The following is a 21,386-nucleotide window of genomic DNA, read 5'->3' as shown; positions in this document are numbered from 1 at the left end:
AATGTGGTGGCGGGTGGGTAGAACAATATTTTAACCGCCAGCTGCGATGGTGGCTTTTCATGCCATATCATCCCAAACCTGTCACATTACTTATGCATTCCCGGGAAACACGCTGTTTCCATGGTGGGCGGGCTCTCATTGCCCGCCACGACATCACCTCGCCGCTTCATCACACCGGGCGCCATATTTAAAGTCCAGCCATGCGCACACATCTCAGTGCTTCCAGCCCATGACGAATACAGGGAAGATGTCTATGAAAGGCAAAAAGACTCCAGCTCCCAGGTTTAGCTATGCGTTACTGGAAATTATTTGGACAATGTGGAGGCCTACTGTGATGTCCTCTACCCTCGCTCTGGCCACAGGATGGCATCACCAATCCAGCATGGCAGGTGGTGGCAGCGATGGTCAGTGCCAATACCGTACAAAAGAGGGCACCCATCCAGTGCCGCTACATGATGAATGCTCTCATCCCTTCCACCAGGGTAACTCGCTCTTCTCATCACTCTCACACTCACAAACCCATCACACATCCACAGAGATCTCACACTTCAAGGGACAACACCACCAACTTTCACACACGCATCCACATCTTTCTCAGGGTCTCAAACTCACATCCTCATTCCTGTCCATGGCTCCACTCACCACACAAACATTCCATGCAGTGCCAGGTGTCCTGCTCACACTCTCTCCATCTGTTCCCAAACAGGAGAAGCTGGCTCACAACAGCAGGGAGAGGTCCCAGACCGAGGATGGGGTAGCCCACATTAGGCCCCTCACTCACTTTGAGGATCATGCCATTGTGCTGACTGCTGAGGATGTGGACCCTGCCTGTGACGATGGTGAGGTCGGCGGCGAACACTCACCTGAGGATCCTGCATCACATTATCCCACTCGCAACACAAATGTGAGAGCTCTCTCTCCTGCTTTTGACTCTGCTGCCATGCACTAATGATCTCTATGTTGGTTCACAGGGAGCTCTGCTAAGGGACTGACACCCTCAGCCAGTCAGTCCATCAGCTCCATCCATGTCCTCACTTCCAGCTAAGGAGACACCTCCTTCATTGAAGAGCTGGAAATAAGCAGCCTGGAAGAACCGTCAGAGTGCTTACCCACACCTACGACTAGCGTAGAGTCTCACACGTTGGCGGGACCTAGATCTAGAGCAGGCTCGGGTTCACAATCTGGAGGTCCCCACACGGACAAGTGTCGGCAGCAGGAGGAGGCAGGTTCAGCCATGCTGTACCGCACTTGGAGGACTGCTGGGGAGGAGGCATCCGTGAGGTTCAAGTCAGATGATGAGCCTCTGGATTCAGCCTTCCAACTCAGAATCACAGAATCACACAGTGCAGAAGAGGCGCTTCGGCCCAACGAGTCTGCACCGACACATGAGAAACATCTGACCTACCTACCTAATCCCATTAACCAGCACTTGGTCCATAGTCTTGAATATTATGAAATGCCAAGTGCTCATCCAGGTACTTTTTAAAGGATGTGAGGCAACCAGCCTCCATCACCCTCCCAGGCAGCGCATTCCAGGCTGTCACCACCCTCTGGGTAAAAAGGTTTTTCCTCACATCCCCCCTAAACCTCCTGCCCCTCACCTTGAACTTGTGTCCCCTACTGACTGATCCTTCAACTAAGGGGAACAGCTGCTCCCTATCCACCCTGTCCATGCTCCTCATAATCTTGTACACCTCAATCAGGTCACCTCTCAGTCTTCCCTGCTCCAACGAAAACAACCCAAATATGTCCAACTTCTCGTCATAACTTAAGTGTTTCATCCCAGGCAACATCCTGGTGAATCTCCTCTGCACCACCTCCAGTGCAATCACATCCTTCCTATAATGTGGTGACCAGAACTGCACACAATACTCCAGCTGTGGCCTCACCAAGATTCTATACAACTCCAACATGACCTCCCTACTTTTGTACTCTATGCCTCAACTGATAAAGGCAAGTGTCCCAAATGCCTTTTTCACCACCCCACTAACATGCCCCTCCACCTTCAGAGATCTATGGACACACATTTCAAGATCCCCTAGTTCCTCAGAACTTCCTAGTGTCATGCCGTTCATTGAATACTTCCTTGTGAAATTATTCCTTCCGAAGTGTATCACCTCACACTTTTCAGGGTTAAATTCCATCTGCCACTTATCTGCCCATTTGACCATCCCGTCTATATCTTCCTGTAGCCCAAGACACTCAACCCCACCGTTAACCATCTGGCCAATCTTTGTGTCGTCCGCAAACTTACTAATCCTACCCCCCACATAGTCATCTATATCATTTATATAAATGACGAATAATAGGGAACCCAGCACAGATCCTTGTGGTACGCCACTGGACACGGGCTTTCAGTCACTAAAGCAGCCTTCTGTCATCACCCTCAGTCTCCTACAACTAGGCCAATTTTGAATCCACCTTATCAAATTACCCTGTATCCCATGTGCATTTGCCTTCTTTATCAGTCTCCCATGTGGGACCTTGTCAAAGGCTTTGCTAAAATCCCAATAAACTACATCAACTGCACTACCCTCATCTACATACCTGGTCACCTCCTCAAAAAATTCAATCAAATTTGTTAGGCATGATCTCCCTCTGACAAAGCCATGCTGACTATCCCTGATCAAGCCTTGCCTCTCCAAATGGAGATGGATTCTCTCCTTCAGAATTTTCTCCAATAGTTTCCCTACTACTGACGTGAGACGCACTGGTTTATAGTTCCCTGGCTTATCTCTACAACCCTCCTTAAATAGTGGAACCACATTAGCTGTTCCCCAGTCCTCTGGCACCTCCCCCATGTCCAGAGGAATTAAAAATTTGGGTCAGAGCCTCTGCAATCTCCTCCCTTGCCCCCTCAGCATTGTGGAACACAAATCATCCGGAACTGGAGATTTGTCCACTTTTAAGCCTGCCAACACCTCCCTATTTCAATTTACTCAAGAACCTCGCATTCTCTCTCCCTGAGCTCGATACCTTCATCCTCATTCTCTTGGGTGAAGGCAGGTGTGAACAATTCGTTCAACACTCTACCCATGTCCTCTGGCTCCACCCATAGATTACCCCCTTGGTCCCTAATGGGCCCTACTCTTTCCCAGGTTATCCTCTTCCCATTGATATACTTATAGAATATCTTGGGATTTTCCCTACTTTTACCAGCCAGAGCTTTCTCATATCCACTCTTTGCTCTCCTAATTGCTTTCCTAAGCTCCACCCTGCACTTTCTGTACTCCACTATGCTTCTGCTGATTTGCTCCCCTTGTATCTGCTAAAAGCCTCTCTTTTCCTTTTCATCATATCCTAAATATCTCTGGTCATCCATGGTTCTCTGGGCTTGTTGCTCCTTCCTAACACCCTAGAGGGAACATGTTGAGCCTGTAACCTTTCCATTTCCTTTTTGAACACCCCCCCACTGCTCTTCTGTGGATTTCCCCACAAGTAGCTATTCCCAGTCTACCTTGGCCAGTTCCTGCCTTATTTAACTAAAATCGGCTCTCCCCCAATCCAAAACATTTTTATGCAACTTGTCTATTTCTTTGTCCATAACAAGCTTAAATTGTACCATGTTGTGGTCGCTATCACTAAAATTCTCCCCCACCACCACCTCAGCCACCTGTCTGGCTTCATTCCCTAGAATTAGGCCCAGCACTACACTGTCCCTTGTTGGACCCTATACATATTGACCTAAAAAGTTCTTTTGTACATATTTCAAGAAATCCACTCCATCCAAGCCCTTAACACTATGTCTATCCCAATTAATGTTGGGAAAGTTGAAATCACCTAATATAATTATCCTATTGTTATTGTTTTTACACACCTCTGCGAATTGTGCACATATTTGCTCCTCAATTTCCCGCTGACTATCTGGGGGTCTATAATAAACACCTAACAATGTGGCTGCCCCTTTTTTATTCCTAAGCTGTACCCACAAAGCTTCATTCAATGCCCCTTCCAAGATATAATCTCTCCTTACTGCAGTACTTTCCTTACTGACTCCTTAACTAATAATGCAATGCCTCCTCCTCTTTTACCTCCTCCCCTGTCTCACCTGAAGATTCTATATCCCGGAATGTTGAACTGCCAATCCTGCCCCTCCCTCAACCACATCTCAGTGATGGCTAATATATCACAATTCCACGTCTCAATCCTCACCCTTAACTCATCGGTTTTACCTGTAATACTCCTGGCATTAAAGTAGAGGCCATTCAACCTTGCCTTACTCCCTTGAAACTTAATGTACTCCCTCTGACTTGATTGTTTTACTATATTATGATGTGCCTCTATTCTGTTAACATTCTGTGTCCCCTCCACCTGCCAAATTAGTTTGAACTCCTCCCAACAGCACTAGCAAACCCACCCGCAAGGATGTTAGTCTCGCTCTGGTTCAGATGTAGACCATCCTGCTTGTACAGGTCCCACCTTCCCCAGAAAGGGTCCCAGTGATCCAGGAATCTAAAACCCTCCATCCTGCACCAACTCTTAAGCCACGTATTCATCTGCACTATTCTCCTATTTCTGTGCTTGCTAGCCGTGGCACGTAGCACGTGGGAGTAATCCAGAGATTATAACATGAGAGGTCCTGCTTTTCAGGCTACTGCCTAACTCCCTGAATTCTTGATGCAAGACCTTATCCCTCTTTCTACCTATGTCATTGATACCAACATGTACCATGACCTTTGCCTTATCACCCTCTCCCTTCAGGATGCCCTGCAGCCATTCAGTGACATCCTGGACCCTGGCACCAGGGAGGCAACACACCATCCTGGAGTTATGTTGACGGCCACAGTAGCACCTATCTGTTCCCCTGACTATAGAATCACCTATTACTATTGCTCTTCCTCTCTTCCTCCCCTCCTGTACAGACAGGTTGCTTGTGGTGCAAGAAGCTTGGCTCGGTCTGCACTCCCTGGAGGAACCAGCACCCTCATCAGCCTCCAAAATGGAATACCGATTTGAGAGTGGGACCCCAGGGGACTCCTGAACTACCTGCCTGTTTCTCTGGCGGTCATCTGTTCCCTTCCTTCCTCACGTCCCTTCAGCTGTGGTGTGACCACCTCTCTAAATGTGCTATCCGTGATGCTCTCAGACACGTGGATGCTCCACAGTGTTCTCAGCCGCCGTTCCAGCTCTGAAACCCGAGCTTCCAGGAGCTGAAGCTGGACACACTTCCTGCACACATGCTGGTCCTGGGCACTGGAAATGTTCCTGGCTTCCCACATGAAGCACAAGGAGCAAACCATGGTTTTGAGCTCTCTTGCCATGACTTATCCCTTTAAATTAAATCTTTGAAATCAATTACACTGGGGCCCTTCTTTTCTTCTCCTTTTTACTACAGAATATATAAACTATGAACCACAAAAAAGGTCTTAAACTATAAGCAATAAATAAACCACAAAAAAGACCTTAAACTATAAGTGATAACTTATCCTGGAGAGTCAGCAGAAGGCGGGGGAACATCAAGCAGAGCTGTTGAAAGCCCTCAACAGTGTGTCATGTGAGTTGGAGGAGTGCATCTGCCTGCTCCTGTGGTGCTCACATTTTTGTGCATGGAAGTCTCCATGGGGAGGAGGATGGATGTTATGGAGACCCTGGTCCAGCTGACATCAACTTATCCGACCCCTCCCATGCACATTCACCTACACACCCTACCCCCCTGCAACCCCTTCCTTCCTTCGCACCCCTCCCTTAGCCCTCACATGCCTGCCCCCCCAAGACAGGCCCCCGCTCTAGTCCCTCCCCCTTCCTGACTCCATCAGACACCCTTACATCTTCCACCACCCTTAGTCCTTTCCCCCTCCCAACTCTTTCCTCCACCCTTAGCTCTTCCTCCACCCTTAGCTCTTCCTCCAGCCTTACTTCTACCCCTTGCCTGACTCCTTCCTTCACCCTTACTTCTTCCACCACCCTTATGTCCTTTCCACACTCCTTCCTCCACTCTTACATCCTCCCCTCTCCCCACTTCTACCTCCCCCTGGACACCTTCCCTTCTTCGCACTCCTTCCTCCTCCTGGACACCTTCCCCTCTCTACACTCCTTCCCCTCTCTGCACTTCTTCCCTTCCACACCCACCCCCTTAGACCTAACTGTCCAGTTGCTGTCTTCTCCCCCATTATCCCCTCCACCCCCATTCTCCCTCCCCCATTCCAACATCCCCCTGACACCTTCATTCCCCCCTCTCAACCTCACCCCACTGACACATTCATTCCCCCCTCCCAAACTCACCCCCCGACACATTCATTCCTCCCTCCCAACCTCACCCCTCCTGAGACTTTCATTCCCCCCCCGCCATCCTCACTCACCCAGACACCTCTACATCTCCCAGCCAATCCTAGACATTCCTTTCTCACCCTTTCGATTGTGAGCATCAGTGGTGACTATCCAACTTCCGTGAGCAGCAGAGACATGTCCATGAGAATGAGAATCCACCCAGCATGCCATGGATGTTCCTTTTGTGTGCCGTTGCTGTCCGGCTCCAGCATCTTCTGCTCCTTGGACGTTCGCGGTGTGAGCAAGGCCCGGGGGTAAGTCTGAACTTCTGCACGTCACACTTGTCAAGACATGTTTTACACTGGTGTGTTTTCCCACCCAAATGGGCGGATGATCCAACAAGCGGGGTGGGGGGGGGGTGGATGGTGGTGGTGGTGGGGGGGGGGGGGGGGGGGGGGTGGGGGGGGGTGTGGTGGGGGTTGGTGGGTGGGGTGGTGGGGGCAGGGGATCGATTACAGTGAGCAAGCCTAATAAGGATATGCTGTTACAATGAGGTTCCCCATGTCCGATGGTGGAGAACACAGCCCACCATTGGTGGGCTGAGCAGACAATCGCGAACTGGTTACACACCAGCGTGAAACTGATCATGCCATATTGTCCGCTCACACCATCACGCCCAATGCTGGCGGTCATGGAAAATCCCAGCCCTAGTGTAATAGTTTGCTTCGTCAACCTTCTTATGATTGTTAAATTCCCATCAAGTGTCAATTAACGGGAAATCTAGATACATTCAGTGGCCTTTCTTTGATCATGGCTACTTTGTATTTCTTTTCAAATAAGAGTTGGCACTAGGAACTGTGCTGGTTACTGATCCAACTGGCAAGTCAGTTTAAGTCACAGTTTGTTTTTCTTGATCACTGAACATGGGGGAAGCAGCCAGTCCTAATGTCATTTAAGAGTTGGCAAAAGAGGAGCAGACAACAGCCTGGAAGCATGGAATGTACTGGCCCAAGGCCAACTATCCTAGACTCTCAATGGAAAAGTGCCAATGACAGCTCAGACTAAGAAAGGGTGTCACTGCCACATACCATCTGTTAGAATAGGGCCTTTAAAGTGTCAGTTATTATGTTCAGAGAACTGACTTACCTTCTAAGACAACTGCAGAGATTTCAGAACCCGATGAGAACCATTGCTATAAGTCATCCAGTAGACCTTTGACTGCTTGGACTGTTATGGTGGAACCTTAGAGTAAACCTCAGAAAGAATTGGCAAAGTAATTATGCTGAATGCTTCTACAATGCAACTGTACAATTTACAATATAACCCCCCTTTTTAGGCATTCCTTCAGAACTTGACAAAGAGCAGCATTGTTGTGAAAAGTCGCCGAGTTGGTATTATTGATAGAGTTGATTAGCAGACACATCTTAGGTGGAAACTTTTAGTTTTAGAAAGCAACTACACGTGTGCTTTCCACTCAAACTCTGTCTCTGCACTAATGACTACTAACTACATAGGTAGCTGGCACTACTCTCCTATTGGGTACTAAAGATCATGTGATCTTCCTTAACAAGCATTATTCTTAAAGGTATACTACACACTAAATAAAACCATAATTACCACATCCCTCCTCCTTTACTCAGATATACATGTTATATTTACAATTACAATTTCCTCAAGACAGCAAAATATTTACACTGGTAAGTAACTTACAAGTTCAGCCTTTCTGGCAGTTTCCTTATGTGTTTAGAGCATCTCAGTTCTACAACTTTGGATGCTTTGGTAGGAACCTCCTTTTCTGGAGTTGCCTGAACATCAGTTGCTTCGGTGGGCACCTGCAGTTCTGTATCATCAACTCCTACGGGAACATCAGATATGACAGTACTGGGTTGAGTTCTCTCAACAGGAAACGCTGACCCGGTCGTGATCAATGTTTAATCAGTGGAGGCAGCACAAGGCCCAACCTGTGGATGAGCAGCAGAACACCTGATATTCTACACCAGTCTTGCATTTATTGACTGCAAATGTTGTAGTGCAGAAAGACTATCTTCTGTACAAAAGCTGAGACAGACTAAATAAACAGTAAATAAATATGGTACTGCAAGGATTCAGTGAAGGATTATTTAGTGGTGGAAAAGTAAACATCTCTGGTATGTGCAATATGATGTATTGCTGTGACATTACCTACCACATGTTCTATACTGTAAACCATTTCTAATAGAACAGACGAACATGAAAGATGCCTATGTGGTATCCTAAATAAGATTTTGGAATTTTTGTTGGCACTTGACCTGTGCTTATTTTTTTAAGAGCCAGCACCTGGTCCAGCAATGTCCTGTATTATAGAACTTGGGATAACACTACATTTAGGTGTGTCTTGCACTATTTGTAAAGAGCCTGCTGCTGGCACAGGCCTAGCACAAAGTTGAGAAGCAGATGCCTATTCTCTACTTCATGAATGGCAATTGAGATTGAGTCAGCAAGTTGCTCTGTAAGCATGGAGCGCTGAATTTTCATAATGCCTCGAGATAATTGGCAAATATTTTCCACAAATCATTTCTAAATCTGCTAAAGCAACAGCAATAGCATCCTGGATTTTATTCTCCCGGTATCTCAAAAACAATAGGATGCCCTCCATGAAAAGTACCCCAACTGCATAATTTGTACAAACACAAGAGGTATGACACATGAAGACATCTGCGCAGTCAAGATTTCTGGTGGAAGGAATTGCCCATTCTTTGTAGAAGTCGGCTGACTTTCAAGCCATTGATTTCCATTAGAAGACAACCAGGGGGGTGAAGCTGAAAATCTGTCCCATTGTTTATGGAAGCACAGATTTGAATGACAAACTACAATATATCTTCTCCCAACATCTTCCAATGTATAAGTTTAATAATCAGTTATAGGGCTTCAGTAAAGGAGCATTCAGATTGACTGCTGAGAATTTCATGATTGGAATTGGAAGAACCACATGGTGCAATGAAGAGAACTGAAAGTGGGTATAATCTCAGCGTTGGAACCAAAACCTTAAGGTGGCAAGTAGCTCATTTTTCACATATACTGGGTAACTTGCAGGCAAAAGAGAAAGGTGTGTGATGTGGACAGTTTTGTTGGCATTAAGGGCACCTTTGTTTTAAAGTTTACACAGTATCTTATTACCAAGCACTGCAGGTATCCAGCATTAAAAAAATATTAGGTTTTTGATTACAATTTCAAATCATTGATGTGCACTTCAGTGATTTAATGCTGGGGCATCAGGCAACTGAGCTGCAGAAAAGCGCTGTTCTTAAACATTCCCATTACATTTGATGCTGTAATAATTGACACAGCTCATGGTAATACACGGTACACCCTGCACAAATAACAACATCTCTGAAATTATGTGTTGCAACAGATCTCTTAGGTGATACATATTCTTCTGTAAGTCATATTTGATTGCAAAGATGGAGCAAATTCATCACATGATTAGGTTTAACGTACAACAATGTAAATTTAAATTATATGAAGAGCCATAGTAAAGTAACCAAACACTATAATAATGAAGGAAAGCACAATTCCCTTATAGATAAATAACTGCTACATCAGAGTTGGCATCAGAACTTGGCAAATGCAAAAACTGGCATTCACCCAAATCTAAAGTGCTCACATTTTTGATTACTTTGCAGAGTGTAATATCCCTGCAACTGAACAGTCATCCAGCATCTGATCTCCTCAATGCTTGGTAACTTTCTCATGAAGACTCACAGTTTGAATTGTAATGATATCCTGGAATGAGTTTTTTCCAGCTCCCGGCTGGCAAGCTATGAGGCAGGGGTGGCTAGTAAAATGCCACAAAACTACATGAGGAGAGATGCAGTCTCACCACTGGGACATTTTTTATGGTGGCAGGAATGGCAGTGGTTCAGTTGCCCACTGACAGGAGGCGGGTGGCCAATTTAAAGGGCCGAGTGACGGTGATTTTCCCAGGCCGCTGGCATTTTGCTCCTTCTTCTTAGGCAGTCCCTTGGGATTGAGAATAATTTGCTTCTACTCCAGTTTGATGGGTTCTGAGATCCAATGTACAATCTGCAGACTCTGCCAAGTGCTTGGCAGATTGGATAGATGGTTTGTTTGGAGGTTTGTGCACTCCCTCCGGTGCCTCGACTTCATTTCTGTATGTTCCCGATAAAGTCTCGTGATGCATTCAGTGCTTTCCTAAGCAAATCTTATCCTTTTGGTCAGCCACAAGCCAGGGACTCCCATGAGTTGGCAGGGATGTTTGACCTCTTTAGGGGTGCTTTGAGGATATCCCTGAAGTATTTCTGCTCTCCTTATAGGAGCTGCCTGCCACGACTGAGTTCTAAGTAGAGCAGTTGCTTTGGGAGTTTGGAATACAAACTCTATGCCCTGCCCAGCGGAGTTGGTTTTGGGTGAGCTGGGCATGTTGCCTTGGGACAGGACGCTACTGTTGGATCGCCTTTCTTGCCACTGGATTTTAAGAATGTTAAAAAGGCACCACTGGTGGTATTTTTCCAGTGCTTTGAGGTGCCTGCTGTTGGTTGTCCAGGCTTCTGAAGCATATAGGAGCGCAGCATTTTGCTAATGGTAGGCTTCTAGCTGCATGGAGGCAGCCTCCCAGCAGCTTCCCAGGGGATGGGGGTGGGAAGCATCATATCCTGAGCCATCAAAAAGGGGCTCCCGGGGCAATGGTTGCCTCTACTGAAAGGGTTTCCCCTCTGAATGCCAGGGCCTACCTATCTGGCCTTGGCACAGGAGCAAGGTTTTTATCTCCCCTGTGAGGTCACCTCAAAATGGAGGTGCCATTTTGTTCTCCTTGCATCCTCAGCATCAGCCACCTCTCCTGCTGGTGCTGCAGAGGCTGCAGAACCCTCTGATTGGGCAGTAAACATTGAGGGCTAGCCTGCTGTCCTTAACTGGGTGGCGGTTCTGGCAGCAGCCTCTCAATTGGCCCTGCTGGCTACCTGCATAGGCTTGAGACTTGCAGATGGTGCCAAAATTGAGACTCACCCAATGCGGGGAAAACCCCAGCCTCTTCTTCTTTGGGCTAGTGATAGAGATCGTTGCCAATTAGAAAAAAAAATGCTCTAATTTTCTCTTTGAACTTGGCCATCCCCTGAAGATAGATTGCAAGTAGCAGATTCTGCAACTAATTATAAAGTAAGAATTGGTCACATGCATTAAAATGACATTCAAATCACTTGCTCAATGTTTTGTTGGAATTTTGACATTGATCACTTCCAAGCACATACTGTAGCTGATCAATTGAAATAAAAGAGTGTTATATTTAAAGTGGAAATCCTTGGCTTTAGAGACTTGTGACATGTCATAGCTGGATTACATGTAAAAACAAGGATCAATTTGGAGCAACTGGATTTCTGAAACAAATTGAAGTTCTTTAGCTATAGATCATCATTACAACTGTGTTTAGTGCCTGTTATCTTTTCCGACTAGTATATGTGATCAAAATTATGCCTGACTATGAATAATCCTGCCTGCTTTTGTTTTACGTCAAGGCTGCATACTTTGGAGCTACTGCGATCTCCAAGATGATAATAGTACTTGAGTTTATAGAGCTTCAGCTATGGGCAGCATTGGTTTGATAAGCATGCCGTTGATTGGTTTTGTTTTCTTCCATCACCCTTCTCTGTGGAAGCCAGCCAAACCTATCATAAATCATGCAGCATCTGTAATATTTACAGTCTCACTGAAAATGCTGAACAGTTTAAGAATAGTTGGATCATGCCTGTGCCTGAAAATTACTGCCTAATGCATCACAAGAATCAAAAACTATAATTCATCTTTTAATTTTAATATTTTTCTGCAATTTCTGTCTCTCCATACTTATTATTCCTAACTTTCTCCAGATAAGGAAGGAAATGGTCCAGATTTTGGAATGAAGTCATGTTACTGGGAAATCACAACTAACAATAATGCATTTCCACCTCTCTTTGTCTCTTTGTTTGGCTGAGCAGATATTCCATCTCCAATTCAGGATGGAACTCAAACAGACCACTGTCTGCCCACAGCTGAGATCGCTATAGCCTCAAATATGAATATCAATAGCAGTCCAGGGAAGGTTTACCAGACTAATCCCTGGAATGGGCGGGTTGTCTTATGAGGGAAGGTTGGAGAGGCTAAGCTTGTATCGCTGGAGCTTAGGAAAGTAAGAGGTGGGTATTGCTGTAAAAAGAGACATGTTTCTTTTTTTACTGAAGTTCTGTACTACCAAACGACTATTAGTAAGAAGCTACTTGATTGAAATGTATAATATCCTGAGGGGTCTTGACAAGGTGGATTTGAAGAGGATGTTTCCTCTTGTGGGAGAATCTGGAATTAGGAGTCACTGATTAAAAATAAGGAATTGTCCATTTAAGACAATGATGAGGAGAATTTTTTTCTCTCAGAGTGTCTGAGTCTTTGGAACTCTCTTCCTCAAAAGGTGGTAGAAACAGTCTTTGAATGTTTTCAAGTCAGAGGTAAATAGATTCTTGATCAGCAAGCGGGTGGAAGGTTATTGAGGCTAGCTGAGAATGTGGAGTTGAAGTTACAATCAGATCAGCCATGATCTTATTGAATGGTGGAGCAGGCTCGAGGGGTTGAGTGGCCTACTCCTGTTCCTAATTTGCGTGTTCATATATCGCTATGGAGATGTCAGTAACATCAAAGTAATAGAAGGTTTTGCCTTATTTCAATAGATAAGCAGCAAATACATAAAATTATCAGAATATTTGAGCAATGTTACTGACCACTTAATCTAAAAGTTTCTGGAAAAGTCAACATTTCCATATTTAGTCACTTTAACATTTGCTTCTCATTAGAATTCCTCAGAGTACTGTATTCCATGGAGAAACAAGTATTTGATCTGCTCTGCCAAAGACATAATCTTTTGCATTCCTATATAAACTAAGAGATTAACCCAGGGAAAGTTGGCTTTTGAGGTTTCTCCAGGAGTGAAATGTTGGTTCACAGTGTATGAAGGTGAAAAGTGGCAATTGGCACATGTGCAGAACAGCTGCTTCCAGGGTGAAATTTTACAGCTAAAGGAAGTCCCAGTCCTGTGATTATCACATTTACAGCCATTCTGTAAAATCCAGCAAAGACACTAATCAGACAATCTTATTCTTATCCAACGGCATCATTCAGAAGGAATTCATGGTGGTGTCTTTGATGTTGTCTCTCAGACAAGCAAGGAAGAACATCAGTCAAGAAAGAATCAGAGATCTATTTTCTAATAGAACTTGAAAATTAACATAGACAGTGGCCATTTAGCTTATTGTGCTAGCGCCAGTGCATCAATTGGAGCTACTCTAATGCCACTTTCCTCTCCTTCCCCTTTTCCTTTTATTGTCTTTCTGATCAAATAATGAATGACTTCCTTTTTCAATGATGTTACATTGTCTGCCTCAACAGCCATATATAGTAACGCATTCTACATTCAAATAATCCCTGTGTGAAAACATTTCTTCTAACTTCCCCCTTTTTTGTCTGGTGATAATCGTAAGTTTATGCCTCCTTGCTACCGGTTTGCAGTTAAAAATCAATTTTTCACAGTAGAAATAATGGGTTGAATCTTAACTCCCAAAAATGGGTGAGTTGGAGTCGGGTCAGATGTCAAGATGCAAGCAATGTAAGACAGGAGCCCAACAAATCTGGCCACTTTTGGTTTTAGTACAGGTGAGATGGGGGTTGGATGACAAATTTGCCTGCAGGAGGTAGGCTGGGCGTTAATATATTACAACGAGGCTGCTCGCCTTCCTTTTAACAATCATTCTATTTTTAACCTCACATTGGCTGAGTTTTATAGGCCTTGGGAAACCTGGCAGATGAAAGGAGGTGAAAAGGGCTGATTCCATGAGGTAACTGCCTTTGCAGCAATGCTTGTGAGCAGGAGTGTTTCTTCCAGGTCCAACAAACCCTATCCCATCGATATGCCTGCTCACTCCACCTAATCACCAGCAAACAATACACTCTTTCCATCTACTGTATGCCTCCCACTATCAGACGCTCCCCACCATCAGACTCCCTGACCACCATTGGACATTTATCTACAATTGACCCCCCAGCCATCATTAGAGCCCTAGCCCCACAATTGGACTCCCCTTCCAACTGGAACACACCTCAGAAATTGGAACCTTAGCCCACGGTTAGGAACCATCCCCCAATTAACCTGCCATTTTCCCCACCCAACATACCTCTAAACTGTCAATCAAGCTGCCTGTCAGTGGGAAACAGATGAAAAGCATTTAAAAGAGCCTTGCAGTTAATAATGCATGACATTTGGGAAACATGTTCCTCTGAGTTTCCCAACCTCAAAACAGCAACCCCCCCCCGCACCCGCCACCCCTCTCCCCCAACCCCCGGCTGCCAGACCCTGCCACATGGAGCATGCCTCTGGGCTAAAATTGACCAATGGCCATGATATTTACTCGGAGTTGCTTTGGGGATGGGGGAGTCCAATATCGCAAAGGAAGCCCAGAAATAGTTAAGCACATCAGACAGTGACATTTTAATTGAACCAGTTTGTTTGCATTTTATTTCTTGGTTTGACATTGATTATATGGCAACAGGTATGATGTGTAATTAACTGGCAATTCCGAAGCTGCAACTTGGAGGAACTGGGAAGAAGAGAAGCGGATTTAGGCTGCCCTTCAAGGATGCCTCCCTGGAAATGCTGCAAGATGATGAAGGAGATACTCTTCCCCAGCACTGAAGGAAGAAACCTGCTGCTGAAACTAAGAATGCAAGGCAGGATGTGGCTGAGGAACTGTACAGCAGGAACATTGCCCCAAGCTCCTGGATTCAGTGTAGAAGAGCAACAAGGTCAGGAAAGGGTGAACATCCTGCTGTGTGCGTTATTCCGCTCCCTCACTCTGCCTTGTCAAACTTACTCCCCACAACCATTTACCTTGCAGGTGCACCATTCTTCTCTTTCTATACACATCCTCACATCCCCACCTATCGTTGCCAATCACCCTCACCCTTATGCCGTTTCATCCCTCTCTCCAATTACCACCCTCACCAAATGTACTTCTTTCATCAGTGAACACCTGCTATTTCAGACACTCATAGATCTGCTCTTTCTCCCATTTCTTGAGATGAGAGCACAGAATTGAGGAAAGAGAGCACCTCCATATGTTTCCCAAGTCACAAATGCATAGGAGTTGCTGGAGGTAACTGGAGTTTCGGCATCCATATGGCATATGACACTCAGACCCATTGACTTGACTTTAACAGTGAGTGAAATCTTCATCTTCATTCTGCTGACTTATGTCTTTTATTTCCAATAGGGCCTTCAGGTATGCAATAGGAGTTGGTGGAGATCATGGATAACATTTCCTCAGAGTGTTATGATCCCAGCTGATGTTACTATTGGACAAGCCAGATTCCAGAGTGGAACCCGGCTTAATAGATACCAACTTTTACATTTTGTTTAGATATGTGGAGGATGGCTATTGAACAGAGTCACAGGAGTAAGCTGATAAACTTTTAACAAAAGAATAAAACATTTACTAAACAAGAAAAAATGAACTTTATTATAATACTCCTTCACCCGCATCTATGCTTTTACAGATATATACAAATTTGTAAGGATAACACAAGTTACAAAAGCGATCTTATACTCTAATGTTCACAGTAAGTACACAGTCTGGGTAAACCAATAGGCGACTTGTGGTCAGGCACCATTCTCTGAAACCAAGTGACTGATGCCTCCTCAACTCCCCCCAGATGCTTGTCACACCATGAGCCAACCGCTCTCACTGAACTCTGTCTTTCACATGAGGATTTCCAATCTCCACTCTTGAAGAACCCGCTTTGGAATTTTCTCCCAAATGATGCTTTCTCTCAGATGCCTTCCACAAAGGTCCACCTCCAGGGTTTTGAACTCTTCTTCTGATATTCCTCTCCCCTATATCGCTAAGTGCTTTCCAGCTTTCTTCCATGCACTCTATCACTGGCTCAGTGGTGCCAACAGAACACCACTGCTTCACATGCTCATAGTAAAGGGTTACAGATCTTCAACTGTCTCCTTGGACCTTCCGGTTTCTTGCTAGACCATGTTGCCTTAAATATGCTTCCTGCAGCTTTCTCCTCTTTAAGTTTGGAGCTCAGAGCCTTCCTCTCTGCACCTTGCTTTCATTTACATAGAACAGGACCTTTTCCAGACTCTTGCTCTTTCTATGACCATAAGGTCTTCTTGGGACCCCTCCTTTCTGCCTTACTCAGTTCTTTTGGAAAATCTGCTCTCTCTGCAATTCCCTCTCCCAGTATCCAGCCTCTCTGGAATTCTGGCTTTAACTTTAGTTTGGAATTTACTATCTGTCCCTCTGCTGTGCTGCTTCTGCTGGCAACACCTTTCAACCTTGGAGCATACACTGACCAACTGTCCTCAAACTGCTTTTGGTTTCTGTGTGTGTGTGTGTGTGTGTGTGTGTGTGTGTGTGTGTGTGCGTGTGTGTGTGTGTGTGAGATGGGGGAGGGGCCCTCTCTGGACCCCTGTCGTTAGGCAACAGCACAGTCTTTTCTTCTTTGTTTTAACCTTCATAATGTACTACCCACCTTGAAAGCACAGCTCTCCACTCCAAGGGCCATAAAACTTATTAAAAATGCAGGCATATTTTAAAATGAAACCAAAACTCATCTTCCCCTTTTCCTTAACACACAAACATACATGTAACTTACTTAAATTATCTCTAGTTCCTAACATGTGTAACTGAATCGCTCTCAGTGTGCATCATAGAACTCATTCAGGGCATGTACTAGCTCAGATCCTCACAGTTCAGTGGAATCATGGAATGTATTTAATCATTTAGACAGCTAGTTGAGTTTTCACCTGGTGACTCACTTCACAAATGAACAAGAGCAGATGATGGTGGTAGGCTCAGCAGTGGAGAGCATGCAGTAGAGGGTATACATCCAGAACATTGTGATGATGTGTTATTCTATAAAAAGATAGGCCAGTTCTGTGGAACATCAATCACAGCAATCAGATGAGCTCATGCATGCTTGGGCCATGGCCATGCAGATGCTAGATGACAACATCTGTGCCATTTTAAATAGGATGACAGATACCTTAGCCTTGGTTTTAACTGATCTGCACCAAAGTGCACTCCAATGCAGTGGTAGCAGTAAAATACTGTGTGGGAGGGATGATGCTGAAAGGGACCATGGAAGTGGGACTCCACTCAAAGTGCATCCTCTTTCCACCCATTGCCCTCCGTTCAGTCAGTACCCAACAAACTACTTTGTCCCCTGATGGCTGAGCCTGCCCCAGTACAGGTGCAGTTGGAGCAATCTTTGAAAACGCCCTCAGGAGCTCTAAAACTCAGAGGTCACAGGAAAAGCAATGAACAGAGTCAAAGAGGGGCTCTGAGCAACCTGTCTCCACTTCTGCTGAAGTCACCATATAGAAGTGATAGGGAAAGGGAGAGTAAATTTTTTTAGTTACACAAGAGTAAGCATATGGGTGTATGATGAAATTACGTAGTTACATTCCTGTTCTGAGTTAAAGCACATAAATGTTATTCTTTTGCATACATTCCTGTCTTGCCCATTTTGGTTGCTGGGTGGCATGTGGCTTTTTAACTTGTTTAATGATGAACAGGAAAACATGAATTGATGGGGTCCAATGGGAGCATGTGGAAGGGGGGATTGGATGTTTGCAGGCCTGCTTTGTGTCAATGGCATTGAGGGGTAACAGGAGATGTGACAGGAGGAGATGCATTGTGACATGGCTCCAATGGTGCAACCTAAGTGATCCTTGCATTAACAATAATATTCCTGGCAGTAATGTGAGCAACTGACAGGGCATTATTGCTTTCATCACCCCCTTATCTTCCTCCTCCTCCTTAAAATTGTCCTGGATCTGAGAGGAGAATCTGAGCTCTGAGCCATGTTCCTCCTGCAAATCCAAACCTAGTGTGCAATGTTGGGCTTTTAGAACAATTGATAGATTTCTTTTTTCCAATCCTGTTCAAGGTAGGGAGCAATGAAAATTCCCACAGACATATCTATAATGTCACTACAGTTAATGAGCATCCTTGGTTGTTGGTGATTTTGAATTAAAGTGGGTTAAACTATATTTCACGCTACATTTATAAACTACTTTTTATTGCAGCACTAAAACTATTAACATTTTAGAATCTGTTTGATGGTACAGAAAACATGTGAAATAATTGATTTGGAAAAGAAATGTCACCTTTCATGCATTTTAAAAACCAGTATCCTCCTATAGAGGCGTTTGTTTCCAAACTTGAATGCATGAGATAACTGAATAAAACACAAGTTCATGTAAATCTATTCCAGTTTGGTAAATGTTATGTTTGCAAGTGTCAGTTTATTCAACTGCTTTCTTCAAGTCTCTGAATCACAAAATTGTTGGCTTAAGATCCACTCCAAGATTTGAGCAAATAGCCTATCCTGAAATGCAAGTGCTACACTGAGGGAATGCTGCAGTGTTGTAGGTTCCATTCTCTGGCTAAGGCATCAATTTGAGGTCCTGTTTACCTGTTCCAGTAGTTCAGCTGGATGTTAAAAATCCCATGGTGTTATTTCAAGGAAAGAAAACTTCCCCTCATTTGCTGGCCAATGGTAGTAATTATAGTAACTGTTATTTGTCCTATTGTTCTGTGTGGGATCTTGCTGTGTGTGAAATGGCTGCTGCCTTCATGTCATATAAAAATAATTTACATACAATGAACTAATAAGTTTATGTGGATGTGCCCAACGGTTTGATGTGATCTTTAGTGTGTAGGTGAAGAGATTTAGCATGCTTCCAGCATTTTTGTGCTAATTTGCCTCTCTTTCTCAGCCTGCACTGCAGGTCAGAAGCAATGTGAAAAGGAGAGTCAAATACATAAGTCTCACCCCTGTCAGTATACAGCCTCTCCATCAGCAAATCTTCAGCTGTGCCTCCCCGCAGTGACATGTGGAAACGAGGTCCAAGGCTAAAGCTTCAGGGGAACTTGGTGGAGGTTTGACTCTCAGACAGACAGTGTGCAGGTCCATCAGCAAGTGGACACATCCTGGCACTTAAGAAGCAAACTACCAACTGTAGGCGAATAACTCCACTGCCTTGGGGTAAACACCAACAAAAAATCTGGAGTGGGGCCCAAAGGCGGACTGATATCTAAATATGTTAGTTTTCCAACAACTCCTGTAGCCAAGCCAGTGCCAAATGTAATGCTTTGATTCCTTTGGACCCAAACCAACTGGGGAGGTAGAGAGAGAGACACTGATGCTTGGGCAGCCCGGGGCTTCCATAAATTTTGCCCAACTCGATTAGGGAGCGTAGAGAATGGGTGTGATGGACTGCCTCCGATGGTGGGAGGGACCATTGTGCCCCATTGGTTAGTCACCACCCAGCTCATGTCAGGCACTCCCTGACTAGTAAGGTGCTGACCCACCACAGTCCATCTGCTTCAATAGATTTGGGTCTTCTAGTCTCTGCTCAACAAATGGACGGAATGCATCGCACTAGGCAAGCTGGAGAGTCAGGGCTATGGGCATGGGACTGACAGATGACTTGCAGCTGGTTGATGTAGTGTGCTGAGGTTGATTTGATAGGCTGGACATTGATGTAGTTTCCCTATAAGAGACAAGGCTTGCTGAGAGTGGATCATTGAAAGAAAAACATTACATGTTCATCTGGTAGGGGAAGAGTTCAGAGGAAACATGTGAACAAGGTGTAGGCTTCGCTGTAAGGAACTCACTACTCTCAGTGACAGACCCTCCTGCAAATGGTTCAGAATGTATTCTCTCCATCCTCCTCTCAACTCAAACAGGGCCAGTTAACCTCATCAGTATCTATGCTCCAACACTGTACTCCACTACAGAGGCGAAAAACCAGTTTTGAGGAGCTTGACAATGTCATCAACAGAATCCCTAAGTCAGAACATCTTTACCTAATGGGAGTTTTTATCACAAGAGGGAGCGTGGACCATGAGTAAAGGCCCTCCTGCCTTGGATCATGGTCTGAGAAAGATAAAGAATGGGCAGAGACTACTTGAGCTTTGCTGCTAGTATGACCTTTGTGTAGCCAATACCTTCTTTCAGAATAATCCATGCCACAAAGGTATCCTGGCAACATCCAAAATGGTGCATTGACACCAACTGGATCTGATCATCACTGGACTTGACTCTCTGAACAGCAACCTCAACACACCCAATTGCCACAGTGCTGCCTGCGATACAGATCACTCCCTGCTATGTGCTAGGGTGAGGATGCAACCCTTGAAGCTCTTTCATTCAAAATAAAAGTGTTGTCCTTGTATCAACATCAGCCATACTACCTAGCCTAATCCAAAACCAACAGTTCCTCAACTCGATTGAACAGGTGGTTTCTCTGGCATTCCTACTCTGATTGCAGAAGCAAAATGGAACAAACTTCAAGACACTATCTACAACACTGCACTCTCAACATATGGGAAGTGTTGTAAGGGTGGCCGAGTTGTACTGCTAATGACAGAGTTGATCTGCAGACACTTTGTGGGTGGGAACTTTAAGTTTATTTACAATATACTCAGCAGCAACTACATGTGTGCTTTCAACTCCAACTCCAATTCCATTTCTACGCTGACTGTTGAGGTAGCCTGAGCTACTATCCTATTGGTAAGTATAGATCATGTGATCTTCCCTAACAAGTATTATTCTTAAAGGTACATTACACACTAAATAAAACCATAATCACTTCATTCCTCCAACTTTAACTCGGCTATACATATTATATTTATAAGTACAAATTTTTCAAGACAACATATATTTACACTGGGTAAGGAATTTACAAGTTCAGTCTTTCAGGTGGTTTCCTGGTAAGTGTGGAACAGTGCAGCTCCACAACTTCAGATTATTTGTCAGGAACCTCCTTTTCCAGAGTTGCCTGAATATCAGGTGCTTTGGTAGGCACCTGCAGTTCAGTATCCTCAACTCTTAAAGGAACATTGGACATGTCAGTCCTGGGTTGAGTATCCTCAATAGGAAACATAGACCCGGTCATGATCACTGGTGGAACAAATTTTGGTGATTTGTCTCTTTCTTCCTTAAATGGTCCACAGGTTTATGGATGAGCTGGCCTTCCACCTCCACGTGGTAAGATAGAGGACTCTCCCATGGTAAATTTCCTCTCGTGACTATGCCGGTCATACCTAGTCTTCTGGCTTCCCTGACTCCTTTCCACTTTCCTCTCT

The sequence above is a fragment of the Carcharodon carcharias genome, chromosome 6 (genome assembly GCF_017639515.1).
Source record: "Carcharodon carcharias isolate sCarCar2 chromosome 6, sCarCar2.pri, whole genome shotgun sequence".
NCBI lineage: Eukaryota > Metazoa > Chordata > Chondrichthyes > Lamniformes > Lamnidae > Carcharodon > Carcharodon carcharias.
Note: the sequence above shows the minus strand (reverse complement) of the source record.